The sequence below is a fragment of the Lithobates pipiens genome, unplaced genomic scaffold (assembly GCF_037356315.1).
Source record: "Lithobates pipiens isolate NorthernLeopardFrog02 unplaced genomic scaffold, aLitPip1_a1.2 Scaffold_8, whole genome shotgun sequence".
NCBI lineage: Eukaryota > Metazoa > Chordata > Amphibia > Anura > Ranidae > Lithobates > Lithobates pipiens.
The window spans coordinates 549,044,572-549,057,505 of record NW_027507903.1 but is presented as its reverse complement, the minus strand read 5'-3'; the positions used below and the strand labels follow the sequence as shown (position 1 = coordinate 549,057,505).

The 12,934-nt window shown below is 43.8% G+C and overlaps 1 protein-coding gene across 2 annotated transcripts in view; it reads left to right on the top strand.

The window, feature by feature from the left end:
- Positions 1-1,184: 1,184 nt before the first annotated feature.
- Positions 1,185-12,934, top strand: part of PHYHIP (phytanoyl-CoA 2-hydroxylase interacting protein) — a 90,682-nt gene continuing 78,932 nt past the window's right edge. The window contains exons 1-2 of one of the 2 annotated variants that reach the window (XM_077469832.1): positions 1,185-1,308; positions 2,885-2,987. The gene's annotated coding sequence lies outside the window, so the exon portion shown is untranslated. Of the gene's footprint in view, positions 1,309-1,492; positions 1,625-2,884; positions 2,988-12,934 lie in introns of those variants that run through there. The other variant, XM_077469830.1, reaches the window with a different exon arrangement.

Here is a 12,934-nt window from a genome sequence, read left to right as displayed (position 1 = left end):
CGTTGCCTCTACCTGTATAGCTGTCTGCCTATTTTTGTCTCTGAGTCTGCCAATTACTATTGTATCTGCCTAAGGGTGTCCTGGCCCTAATCCTCTCTCCCCCAGTTCTTTTTAATTGACAAGATATCTCTTTTCTTGCATTCCAAATAGTGACTGGCGCCCATGTTTACAACTTGCAATACACCCAACATGCCTAATAACCCACACTACAAGGGAGGATGTCAGCTCTCCCTGACTCTGGAGGTCACCATTAGGCCTTTGGAGGTCTATACTTGTGTGACTGGCAGCCACAGTACCACATAAGGAGAACCTGTCCAATTCTCAGCGGCTCTTATGGGGGTAGCGGTACATATATTTCTTGAGCCATATGGATGAACTGTTCCATTTCTGACCCATCATATGAGCTGTGTTGACCATATGCATGGATAGGGATATTAAATAGAGTTTTTGGGGTAATGAATGGCGGTTGGGTATAGTAGGTATTGGGAAGGCCAGTTATCTGATCTGTAGCTTGGGTATAATAGGTATTGAAAAGGCCAGTTATCTGATGTGTACTCACCTACCCAGTACCTACTACATCACACCTCTAAAAATCTCCATGTTTTCACTTCTGACCTCTTTAACCCTCTTTAACAAAAAGATAATTGTTAATCCAGAACACTTAAATCTCCTAAACTGCATTTTCTAGAGGTCTTCTTTAAAATGACAGAGGTAGCCAGAATTCCATTTTATCTTTAGCCATTATTCCCGTTTAATAGCAAGCTTTGTCACTGGATTATCAGCAGCTGGGGTGCTAATGAAAAGGACTCAGACTTGTTAGAGGGCTCAATGAGGGACAATTAAATCATCACTTAACCAAGTGCAGCATATCTACTATAATATAGTGAAATCTCTCATCATTTGCTGCCTTGGTGGGGATGATGAAAGTTTTGTGTCGGGTCATGACAGTAGGATCATCATTTCATTTATTTTTTGGGCACATTTCTAGTAACTGACAATGGCCCCGCTGTAGATTACAGCTGGCATCCTATTATTGGCAACATTACCGAGATTAATTATTCCCTTTGCAACTGGAGAAATTCCAGTGCCGCGTGTTAGCATCTGATGGTGTATCTGTTATTTACGTTAACTCCGAAGCTGCCGATGCCATTTCCCCCCCTCTTAATAACAGGCTTGTGCAATGTGCCACTTGCGTCAGAATGAAATGTAACCTTTTTGTTGCTGGATCTTTTTTTTTTAACCATCGCTTGTTGACCGTTTGCTGCCTGTTTTTACTTCTTCAAAGCTTTCCCTGTCTTCAATAATAAGGTAAAGATCAAGGCGCAAAATGCAGTAACCCATAGCAACCAGTTACCGATTATTTTTTACCGTTCACAACAGATAAAATATGATTTGTTGCTATGGGTTACTATACTGTGCACATCACTATATTTATTTTCTGTGTCTCAGCCTGTGATCTCCCTCTCTCTCACCTCCTTCTCTCCCTCTGTCTCTTTCTCCCTCCCTGCTTTGCTGTTACCCTCCTACTCACTATTTTTCCTCTCTCTCTCCCCTTTCCTTCCTTCTCTCGTCTCATTCCTTCACTCTCTCATTCCTCAGTAAGGTACCACAGCCTCCCTCCAAGGTATGTTATATATCCACCTGCCAATTTGATGGTGCCCTGGTGTCTCCTGTCATCTGTCTTTTTTCTGTATAAGATATGGAATTGGGATCTCTGCAGGGTGACGTTACCTGTGATTTTGTGACATTCTTGCGATGGCTAGATCTGAACTTTTCTCCATTGTTCTGAAAGGTTTGTGCGATTATCTGCGTGCAGTAAGGCTTTCTGCACAACCATAGAGAGGCATTTGACTTTACCTTTTGCAAATAGATAGAAGCTGATAAAGAATAGGGCTTATGTTATCTTTGACTACAGCAGATTGATTTGTTATCGGTTGCTATGGGTCACTGCACTTTACACTGTCTTACCGAAGAGGCCTTTATGTTTTATAAATAGGGCTGATGTTTGAAAACGAGAGCCTAGCTGGTTGTAGTAATGGTGTGGCAGCCATTCAAATGCCAACTTGTACTTGGGCAGAGCAGATTGCAGAATGAAATGTGAAACCTGATTGGTTGCTATGGACAATGCATTTTTTCCTATTCCTTATTATTCACACTTCCCCTCTCTAGTACGTGGATACATGGCTCTGTGTTTTTTTTTTTCTGTTACAGAGAGTTGAAGCCAATGTAACATAATGTATTGCATGTACTTTTTCATATGTAAGCTTGGAGAAATCTATATTTGGCAGTGCTCTGCAGGGGTGGCATATAAGTCTGTCCTCTTGGATGCCTTAGAATTGTTATGCAAGATAACTGATTTGGCAATGCTCTGCAAAGCATGTGATGCTCTGCATGCCTTATGACGCAATGCCACATGAGGTTTCTGGCAACAATTGAACTCTGATGAATTCAGCAACGTGTTTTGCATTGCGTAGTTAACTTGCCAGCGAGCAACTATGGGTCATAGCATGCCCTGCCAAACACCATGCTGGAACTTGTAGTTTATCATCAGCTGTAGCTGGTCCCTTCTGTTAAGTCTTCTAGAACAAGTCTATAGAGATGCTTTGCTTCAGTTTAATTCATTTCTCTGGTATGAGAATTTTGAAGATTTAGGATCATGCCCTAGAGCAATTTTGCAGTAGTTAGGATGGCGATGGAGGGATAATATTGTGGAATATAGGATAATGACAGGTGGATCAGAGTCTGAAGAGGCAGCACAGGTGGACTGTGAAAAGTAAGAACTGTGAAACAGGATCTAAGCCAGCTGTGGCTATTTTACACGTGTGGGTGGCTTGTAAGCAGATAGATAGATAGCAAGAGATTAATGTATGGTTTCCTCCCACAGACTGTACAGCTATCAGAGAGCTGGAGAGAGAAAAAGCGAATAGCAGCAGTCATTTGTCAGAGCCAGCACAGATACTGAGTGATCTGCAGTACCTGGGAGACAGGTAATGCTTTATTATCCTGATAGCAGTGTCTGTTTTACCTTTAGACATCCCATGTCATAGCCACTATCTCCAGCATGGCCTGGTTGTCTCATTCATACTGCAACATCTGTGTTTCTATTTTTCTACCCACCTGTATTACTGGTTTCATTGCATTTATTGAAGTATCTGAACTGTCTGTGATGGTTTTCATCTACCAATGGTGATCAAACTCGCAATGGAAAATGCCAGTCAGAGGATGAAAGTCAAAATCTGATTTGCTGCTGTTCAGCAATACAAACTGTTCATTTTAAAGACATTATGATATGGTGGTCCCACAGAGGTTTATATATTTTTTTTCAAATCTTTTATTTAAAGAGGCAAAGAAGCACGAAACACAGCATCTTCAATTACATGAAAGAGGTACATTGGTATAGGATGAGATAAAACAACATACTATGTCATAAACAGAGTTGCTAAATACAAGTAAACATAACACAACAAGCACATCTTTCGTTCTTCACATGTAACATCAACCCTTTGAAGGGTCTGAGAGAATGTGGTTGTAAACCTCTACAACTGAATCATTAAATATCTATTTCACCGGGATTCAGTGTGCTGCAATGGGTGGTCTCATGGACCCAGCCCCAACCTTTACAAATATTATAAAACCGTATTAAGATATACATTTGTAGAGAAAATACAATAAAAATAGAAACAGAAGAAAAGGAAAAAAAAGAGAGAACCACAGGAAATGTAATGGAGGAAAGGAGTGGATAGGGGAGAGAGGGAGAGGGGGAAGGGAAAGTAATGGGGGGACAGGGATGGGGGGAGATTGGGGACGGGGGTGGGGGTGGGCGATGAATGCGCTTCTCCTGGGTTGCAATGCAAGCAAGAAGGGTCAGCGGATAGCGTCAGTGGGCTACTGACGTCCATCATGGTATACTACAGTTGCACTATTCTACCATGTAGTTTTCAAAGAGGGCTCTTCCCTCATCAGAGAAGGCAAACATGTCCACATCTTGGTGTAGTTTTCAGCCTTGTTGAAGTTAATCTTCAAGTTCGAAAAGGTTCCGTATTTTTGAAATTTGTGAAGAAAATTTGGAAGCGAGATCAAAGGGTTTGTGAGCGAGAACAGCATGTCATCCACATTGGCGGAGAACTTATGCTGGGTATCCCCGATCACCACCCCCGTTATGTTTGGGTTTAAGTTTACAGTGCGCTGAAATGGCTCCAGTGACAGGACAAAGAGGATTGGCGACAAGAGGCATCACTCTCGCGTCCCATTAATGATAGTGAAGGGTTCTGACAGAATACCGTTAGCTCTGACTCGACCTGAGGGATCAGAGTACAGTGTATTTATCCAGTTGAACATAGTACTGCCGAACCCCACATATCTTAGGACAGAAAACATAAATTGCCAGTTCATCCTGTCAAAGGCCTTCTCTGCACCTGTACCCTGGAACACGCAGGGAGTGTAATTCCTATTGACCACATGTAAGAGGACTTTGCTCGCGTTGTCTCTGAACTCACAATTTGGGACGAAGCCTACCTGATCCAACTGGATCAAAGTTGGAAGATGTTGCATTCTGGTGGCTTGGAGATCACTGCTATGTGTGCTGAGAATGTGTCATGAGGGAACGTTGTACTTGATCCTAGGGCATTAAAAAATGTAAGCATGAATTTACCTAGGGATGGCAACAGGGTCTTTAGTATGGAATGGTAAAACCATCCAGGCCTGGAGCTTTCTCCAATTTAGTGGTACCTATAGCGCTTTGAATCTCATCTAGCATGATAGGCTCATCCAAAAGTTTGCTTACCTCAGCAGGTAGTTTTGGCATTTGAGAGTTGGCTAAGCAGTCCGCCCAGGGCTTTTTTTCTCAGAGAATAGGTGCAGGAACTCCCCCTTTCTGATTCACCCCTTTTCTCTGCTTCTACCCACTTCCAAGCTCCCTCTACCTACCTCCCATTACTGCCCTTTTAGAGAATACAGAACCAAGTATTATTTTGTGGTGATAAGTCATTTGTATGGAATTTGTTAATAACAAGAAAAGAAGTAAAATAGATCCCCTGTAGCCAGTAACAATAAAGCCCCCTCTAGCAACAATAGATCCCAACATTAACAATGGGCCACCCGAAACAAAATCCCACGGCAGCAACAACAGAGCTCCTCAAAGCCAGCATCAATAGATTCTCCAGCAGCCAGCAACCATAGTCCACTCCCTCAACAGTAGATCTCTCCCAGCCATAACTGACCCCTCAGCGATATAAGACCCACCCCAGCAACAAAAATATATCTCCCCCAGGTAGAATAGATCCCTCAGCAGCCAGCATCAATAGACCCTTCAGCATACCCCAGCGCCCCTTATCATAACATACAGTCAGTGCTGGAGGTGCTGGAACTGCTTTCTCCCGCGTTCCCGCTGAAAAAATCCCTGAGTCCGCCACTTGGGTCTGGAGTTTACCGCATTTATTGCCGGATTCATAGGATATTTTCTGGCAAACCCGTAACACCGCTTTGGCTCTAAAATGCAACAGGTCAGTCATTTTGTTTATGTAGGATAATAAGATGTCCTGTCTCTAAAGAGGGTGTTGAGGCGTGTTTATGTCGGGCTTCCACCAAACTTAATTTGTTAAGAAGGGAGGTCGGCTGTGAAGTGCGTTGTTTTTTGATGTGTGATCCGTGCTTAATGAGCACCCCGGGGATTACCACCTTGTGTGCTTCCCACATAATGCCAGTGTCGCTGTCCAATGTGTCATTAGTCTGAAAGTAACAATCAAGTTCTCTGGTAATGTCTTTGAGCACCTTCTCATCTTGTAGGAGGCTTTCGTTCAACCTCCAAGTTCTCGTCTTTGAGGTGAGGTTATTGGCCAATGAGTAGGACCGGGGCATGATCCGACCATGTGATAGGACCGATCGAGGAGTCTCGGACTGATTGTAGTTGGGAGTGAGGGTTTAGGAAATAGTTAATCCTAGAATATTGTTTATGTGGCGAGGAGTAGAAAGTGTAATCTTTTTCAGAGGGGTGCAGAAGACGGCAAGCATCTATTAGTTGTGCCTTGTGCAAAGATCGCACAATTGTTTTTGACAGGTAACTTCCATCTCTAAACTGAGTTTCCTGAATGAAAGCGATATCTGTCTTAAGACGACGTAGGTCTTACTAGCATGCGTCTCTTTTCAGGAACGTTAAGGCCTTTTGCGTTTAGCGAGAGCACATTCATTACCTCCATAGCACTTAGGTGAAAAGGGAGGGGAAGGGGAGGAAGGTTAGTGAAGTTGGGGAGGGAAGAGAGAGTGGAGGAAAGGGAGAGAAAGGGGAACGAGGGGTGGAAAATAGAGAGTGTGGGAGTGAGGAAACAGAAGAGGAGAGAAACCCCGGGGGGTAAAGGACCTGCATGCGCAGTACACAGCGTACACTATCCGATGGGGGACACTATGTGATAGGACACCGGGAAGGGACTCACCGGCCACCCCTAACCACCCCCCCCCCGACTATAATAGGTAGTGAGATTGTAAAGTAAACATAAACATGTCAAAGTTGGTTTTCCGAAGTAAAAAAAAAAAAAAAAGATAACGAGTACGCGCTATGTATTTTAATTTAGTTTTTGCTCAAAACTGTAGTAAGTTTTGGGGCTAATTGTGCTAAATTGTACTTTGGCATCAGTTTGGCTGGGCTGTATAGAAGTTCTGCCTGGTCATAGGTGGGGTTGTACACCTATGGAAGGCTTTAGAACACAGTCTGGTTGGACGTATTGGGTACCAATCTCTATCTCGGAGCCAATCAGTGGGCGCGTTTGTCTCTCTGCATAATCTGGGAGAGGGTACTTAAGGTGCCGAAGTCACGTGGTTCTGGGTTCCAGTCCAGAAGTTGTTGCTGACCAGCCCCCAGGGGCCCTCATGGCCTGGGGTGCGGATCCATCCATTTCCTAGCCTCAGAACTGGCTAGTTTGAGGCGCAGTAACTGGAAGGAGTATTCTAAGGTGTTCCGGTGCTGTCTTGGGTTTGGAGAGGCCCAGCAACTCTACACACGACCAGGGGAGGACTCTTCAGTAAGAGAGCCACACACAAGGCTTTGTGGCCGCTACCTGTGCTGACCTTAGCTCAGGGGACGTGACGCCATGAGTGGAGACCCCATCTGTTAGTGGTGCATTGTTGCCAAAACCTGTAAACTTACCAACACTTGCAAAGGATGCTACGGCCTTAGTGAAAAAGTCCCCGAATTCATGCATACCCCCTGGGGATGGAACTGCTCGCAATTTGCCGAAATTTGCCAGGTCTCAGAGACTTTTGAACAAGCGGATGGTATAACAAGTGGTATGCAAGATGTCTGGGACTACCTTAAAGTTCCAAAGCCAATTCGTAAGAAGGCATTCTGCTGGGAGATGTATGAACGTTTTCTGGGATGTCTGCAACACTGGAGCTATGGTCGGCACATTTATGCGGACAAAGTAGTCATTTGCAGGCCAGATAAAGACAGTGCCGTGTATTTTATCACTACCGTGGATGAACATGGAAGAGACTTCGTTTTGCCAGATCCCTGATTTTACTGGTGAACCGCTTTTGGACTGAGCCTTTGATTGCAAAAAGAGTTCTTCTCCCTCTTCATTGCATTCTTCTTGAAAAGTATAAGGACTGTGGGTATTTTAGGCAAATCAGGTTGCGAGAGGGCTGCGTGTCAATATTACCAACTGGGTCACAGTACTTATTTTTCAGAAAAGGACTTGTAGTTACAGCGGCTCTGACCACTAGGTGGTGTGGGTCGGCACAAAGCACAGTGTTTTTTTTGTTTTAGGAAAAGACAAATTAAAGCACTTAGTAGTTCTAGGAAAAAGAAAAAGTTTTAATCTTAGGAAATATAGTTCTATTGAGTCTGGGATAGAGTTCTGCTTTCTAACAAATAGTGTAATGTGTTTGTATTGTTGTTGTGTTTCTTTTTCAGGATTCACCAAGATCGTCTGTCAAGCTGCTGGAGAGTGGGTGGTGTAGATAGATAGGATTGGGTGGTATGTGTACATTCTGTTGATGTGAAATGTTTTACTGTAGAAAATCTTAGACCTGTTTTATTCTTTTCCCTTTCTTTCCCTATTTCAACACCTCCAAAAGCTCAGGTGCTTAACAACGCCGGTAATCCTAACGAGTACGTGCTATATATTTAAATTTAGTTTTTGCTCAAAACTGTAGTAAGTTTTGAGGCTATTTGTTCTAAATTGTACTTTGGCATCAGTTTGGCTGGGCTGTATAGAAGTTCTGCCTGGTCATAGGTGGGGTTGTACACCTGTGGGAGGCTTTAGAACGCAGTCTGATTGGATGCATTGGGTACCAATCTCTGTCTCAGAGCCAAATCAGTGGGCACGTTTGTCTCACTGCGTAACCCGGGAGAGGGTACTTAAGGTGTTGAAGTCACGTGGTTCTGGGTTCTGGTCCAGAAGTTGTTGCTGATGCCGGGGTCCTGGCCCTCCTGAGCAGCCCCCGGAGGCCCTCATGGTCTGGGGTGCAGATCCATCTGTTTCCGAGCCTCAGAACTGGCTAGTTTGAGGCGTAGTAACTGGAAGGAGGATTCTAAGGTGTTCCAGTGCCGTCTCGCGTTTGGAGAGGCCTAGCAATTCTACACATGACCAGGGGAGGACTCTTCAGTCAGAGAGCCACGCACAAGGCTGGCTGCTCGGTAAGCTGAGCTGCCATGGACATTGATTGAATCTACAATTCTTACAGTATCGCCGGACTGGCACCAGATATCTCAGTGAGGAAGGCCCTCAGCATCCACAGGCATAGCAGGTAGAAGGGACAACAAGAAAGAAAAAAAAAAATCATCAACTGGGGGAATAAATAGTCAACCTGTGTGGTGTGGTGGATCAGCAACAGGGAAGGACAGTCAGGACTTGCGTGACCTTTCCATGGATAGTGCTTGGGATCTCCGTCTGGATCTCTGTGGGCGGGCAGGCTGATTGTTCAGGTTAGTGGAGAGTCCCAAGCGACCCGACGGTCGAGGGATGATCTGGAGCCAATTCTGTACCTTTTCAGAATATGACGGCCAGAGGATATCCACATCTGTAGGTGCAATCGTGTGTCATCTAGCCAGGTCTAGGACCGGTCGTAGTAGGGCTCTTCTCTGCAGTGTTGCTCTTGAGAGGTCTGGAAGAATTTTAATAAAAGCTCCATAGAATTCCACCTCTCCATGCTCCCAAGCTCTGCAGAAGATAAATTCCTTTTGTGAGTAGTGGTGCAGCCTGCAGAGAATATTGCAGGTTCTGTCGGGATCTGACCATTTAGACTTGAGGGCCCTGTGGACCCAGTCTAGTTCCAATGACTGCGGTGGAGCTTCCATCATCTTATGGAAGATAGCGGTGACTGTCGGCACTAGGTCCTCTGCTCCGGTAGCCTCCGAGAGGCCCGCAGCCGCACGTTGTTGCTGCGGCTGCGATCCGTCAAATCCTCAAAGTGGAGCTGCATAGTAGCATAGAAAGTCTGGGAGCACTCCAAGGCTAACACTCTGTTTCAGGGAGGAGAGTGAGACTTCGCCTGAGTCCATTCGGTCGGAGAGGGAATGCACTTCCGCCTTCACCTCTTGCATGTCCCGGCTATGTGCCTCTTCTATGCGGAGGATAAGGGCTTTGATGTCCGACTTCGTGGGGAGAGCCTGCAGCATGGTGCCAAGGTTTTCTTCCAGACGCCCGAATATTTTGAGGGCTCAGCCTTGTCTGCGTGGAAAAGAGCAGGTGTCCCTAAAAAGGGATCTGGTTCTGTAGAGAAAGTAGGGGGGCTGGAATGGTGCAATCCTCCATGTGGGATACATGTGGAATGGCTACAATGGCGCCCCGCGAGGCACACTGTGAGGCACGGAAATATCGCTGGATTCCACGCTGAGGTGTAAGGGGCCAGTTCCCACGAGTTGCCAATCTGGTCCTATACCTTTTAGTTGATAGCATGCCATATAAAAATGGGTGAAAGTCTGTTAGTTTGTCGCGGTAAGCAGGTGGAAGCCAGGAAGTCTTCAGAAATACATCTTCACTCAGCCATTGCTAAATCACACTACCCACAAGGGTTTATAATATATGGAAGTAAAATAACCGTGTTGCCACTAGCAACCAATTTGCAGCTGTCATTCTTCCAAGCTTGAAAATGAGAGCGCAATGCTGTTGGTTGCCATGGAAAACAGATTTTTATTTCCTTAAATTTTTATGCAAAACAAATTTAAAGGAACATCAGATACTACAGAAAAGTATAAGGAAAGATGGATATGTATTAATCACTGCAATTTAAGATACCTCACCTTTATACAAAAGCTAAACTGTGTAGACATTTTGTTCTGCATTATTTTTTTGTTTCATGAGTCGCATCCTTTTCACTGTCAACCTAAACCCAAACCTCTCTGGGCCGGATTTGCTAAAGGCAAATAGACTGGGCACTTTGCAAGTGCAGTTGCACTCATTTTGCCCAGAGCTTGGTAAATGTTGTGAATCTCTGCTGATTTCCATCATCCAATCATGGAATCAAGCAAAAATTCCATTTATTAAAATTTTCTGTGCATCTGATTGAGTATTCACTAAGCTCTGGGGGGAATTAGTACAACTGCATAGTCGATTTTCCATTAGTAATCCACCCCGTCTCTCTCCATCTCAGTTCTGATGTATAATCAGGAAAAACATGTCACCAAAATAGGTTTATAATGCTTGTAGCAGCACAGTAGAATGCATTCAGAAATATTCTTAATCTTCAGCCACTACTAAAAAGGAAACCTGGTCAAATGTTTATTTCAGTTTTCTAGAAAGATAGAATTTTGTCCTGGAGAATAACAAAACAAACAGAATGGAACTCTCTGCGCTCCGCGAGCAGCACATGGATCACAATTTATTAAATCAAACAATCACTTGGGATTATCCCATGTCGCAATTGGTCTCTACACAACATGGTTTGATCCAATTCAAGGTTCTTCATAGAATATATTTCACTCCCAAAGGCTACACAGGATGTAGTAGTAGGTAGATGATGATTAATTAGTTATTATTATAATGTGAGTCATTTTCCACAGCAATTACTTCTTCTAGAGAATGCATTTATTGACTTCCAACACAAGTGAGAAAAGTCCTTCCAACAGATGACAGACTCCAACAAAATAAATATGACAACTAACAGTAGCCTTCAGAATCCTATCTGTGGCCCTCATCTTCATAGAGAATGAATAGACTGACTGCCAGCTTGAATCGTCCTCCTGAAATACTAGTCTGACTATGGGGGGGTTCTGCTAGGTCAATACAAAATATTTTTTGATCTTATTATTAATCAAGGTGGAAAGACTCTACTTGTAATGTACCCCTTGAAATGTTCAATTAGATTAACAGACCATTCCTCGAATCCTCACATACAGTGCCTTGTGAAAGTATTCGCCCCCCTTCAACTTTTCAACCTTTTGACACATTTCAGGCTTCAAACATAAAGATATAAAATTTTAATTTTTTGTGAAGAATCACCAACAAGTGGGACACAATTGTGAAGTGGAACGAAATCTATTGGATAATTTAAACTTTTTTAGCAAATAAAAAACAGAAAAGTGGTGCGTGCAAAATTATTCGGCCCCTTTACTTTCAGTGCAGCAAACTCACTCCAGAAGTTCAGCGAGGATCTCTGAATGATCCAATGTTGTCCTAAATGACTGATGGTGATAAATAGAATCCACCTGTGTGTAATCAAGTCTCTGTATAAATGCACCTGCTCTGTGATAGTCTCAGGGTTCTGTTGAAAGCGCAGAGAGCATCATGAAGACCAAGGAACACACCAGGCAGGTCCGTAATACTGTTGTGGAGAAGTTTAAAGCCGGATTTGGATACAAAAAGATTTCCCAAGCTTTAAACATCCCAAGGAGCACTGTGCAAGCGATCATTTTGAAATGGAAGGAGTATCAGACCACTGCAAATCTACCAAGACCTGGCCGTCCCTCTAAACTTTCAGCTCAGACAAGGAGAAGACTGATCAGAGATGCAGCCAAGAGGCCCATGATCACTCTGGATGAACTGCAGAGAACTACAGCTGAGGTGGGAGAGTCTGTCCATAGGACAACAATCAGTCGTACACTGCACAAATCTGGCCTTTATGGAAGAGTGGCAAGAAGAAAGCCATTTCTCAAAGATATCCATAAAAAGTCTTGTCTAAAGTTTGCCACAAGCCACCTGAGAGACACACCAAACATGTGGAAGAAGGTGCTCTGGTCAGATGAAACCAAAATCGAACTTTTTGCCCACAATGCAAAATGATATGTTTGGCGTAAAAGCAACACAGCTCATCACCCTCAACACACCATCCCCACTGTCAAACATGGTGGTGGCAGCATCATGGTTTGGGCCTGCTTTTCTTCAGCAGGGACAGGGAAGATGGTTAAAATTGAGGGGAAGATGGATGCAGCCAAATACAGGACCATTCTGGATGAAAACCTGTTGGAGTCTGCAAAAGACCTGAAACTGGGACGGAGATTTATCTTCCAACAAGACAATGATCCCAAACATACAGCAAAATCTACAAAGGAATGGTTCACAAATAAATGTATCCAGGTGTTAGAATGGCCAAGTCAAAGTCCAGACCTGAATCCAATCGAGAATCTGTGGAAAGAGCTGAAAACTGCTGTTCACAAACGCTCTCCATCCAACCTCACTGAGCTCGAGCTGTTTTGCAAGGAAGAATGGGCAAGAATTTCAGTCTCTCGATGTGCAAAACTGAGAGAGACGTACCCCAAGCGACTTGCAGCTGTAATAGCAGCAAAAAGGGGCTCTACAAAGTATTAATGCAAGGGGGCCGAATAATTTTGCACGCCCCACTTTTCATTTTTTTATTAGTTTAAAAAAAGTTTCAAAAATCCAATAGATTTCGTTCCACTTCACAATTGTGTCCCACTTGTTGGTGATTCTTCACAAAAAATAAAAATGTTATATCTTTATGTTTGAAGCCTGAAATGTGGCAAAAGGTTGAAAAGTTCAAGGGG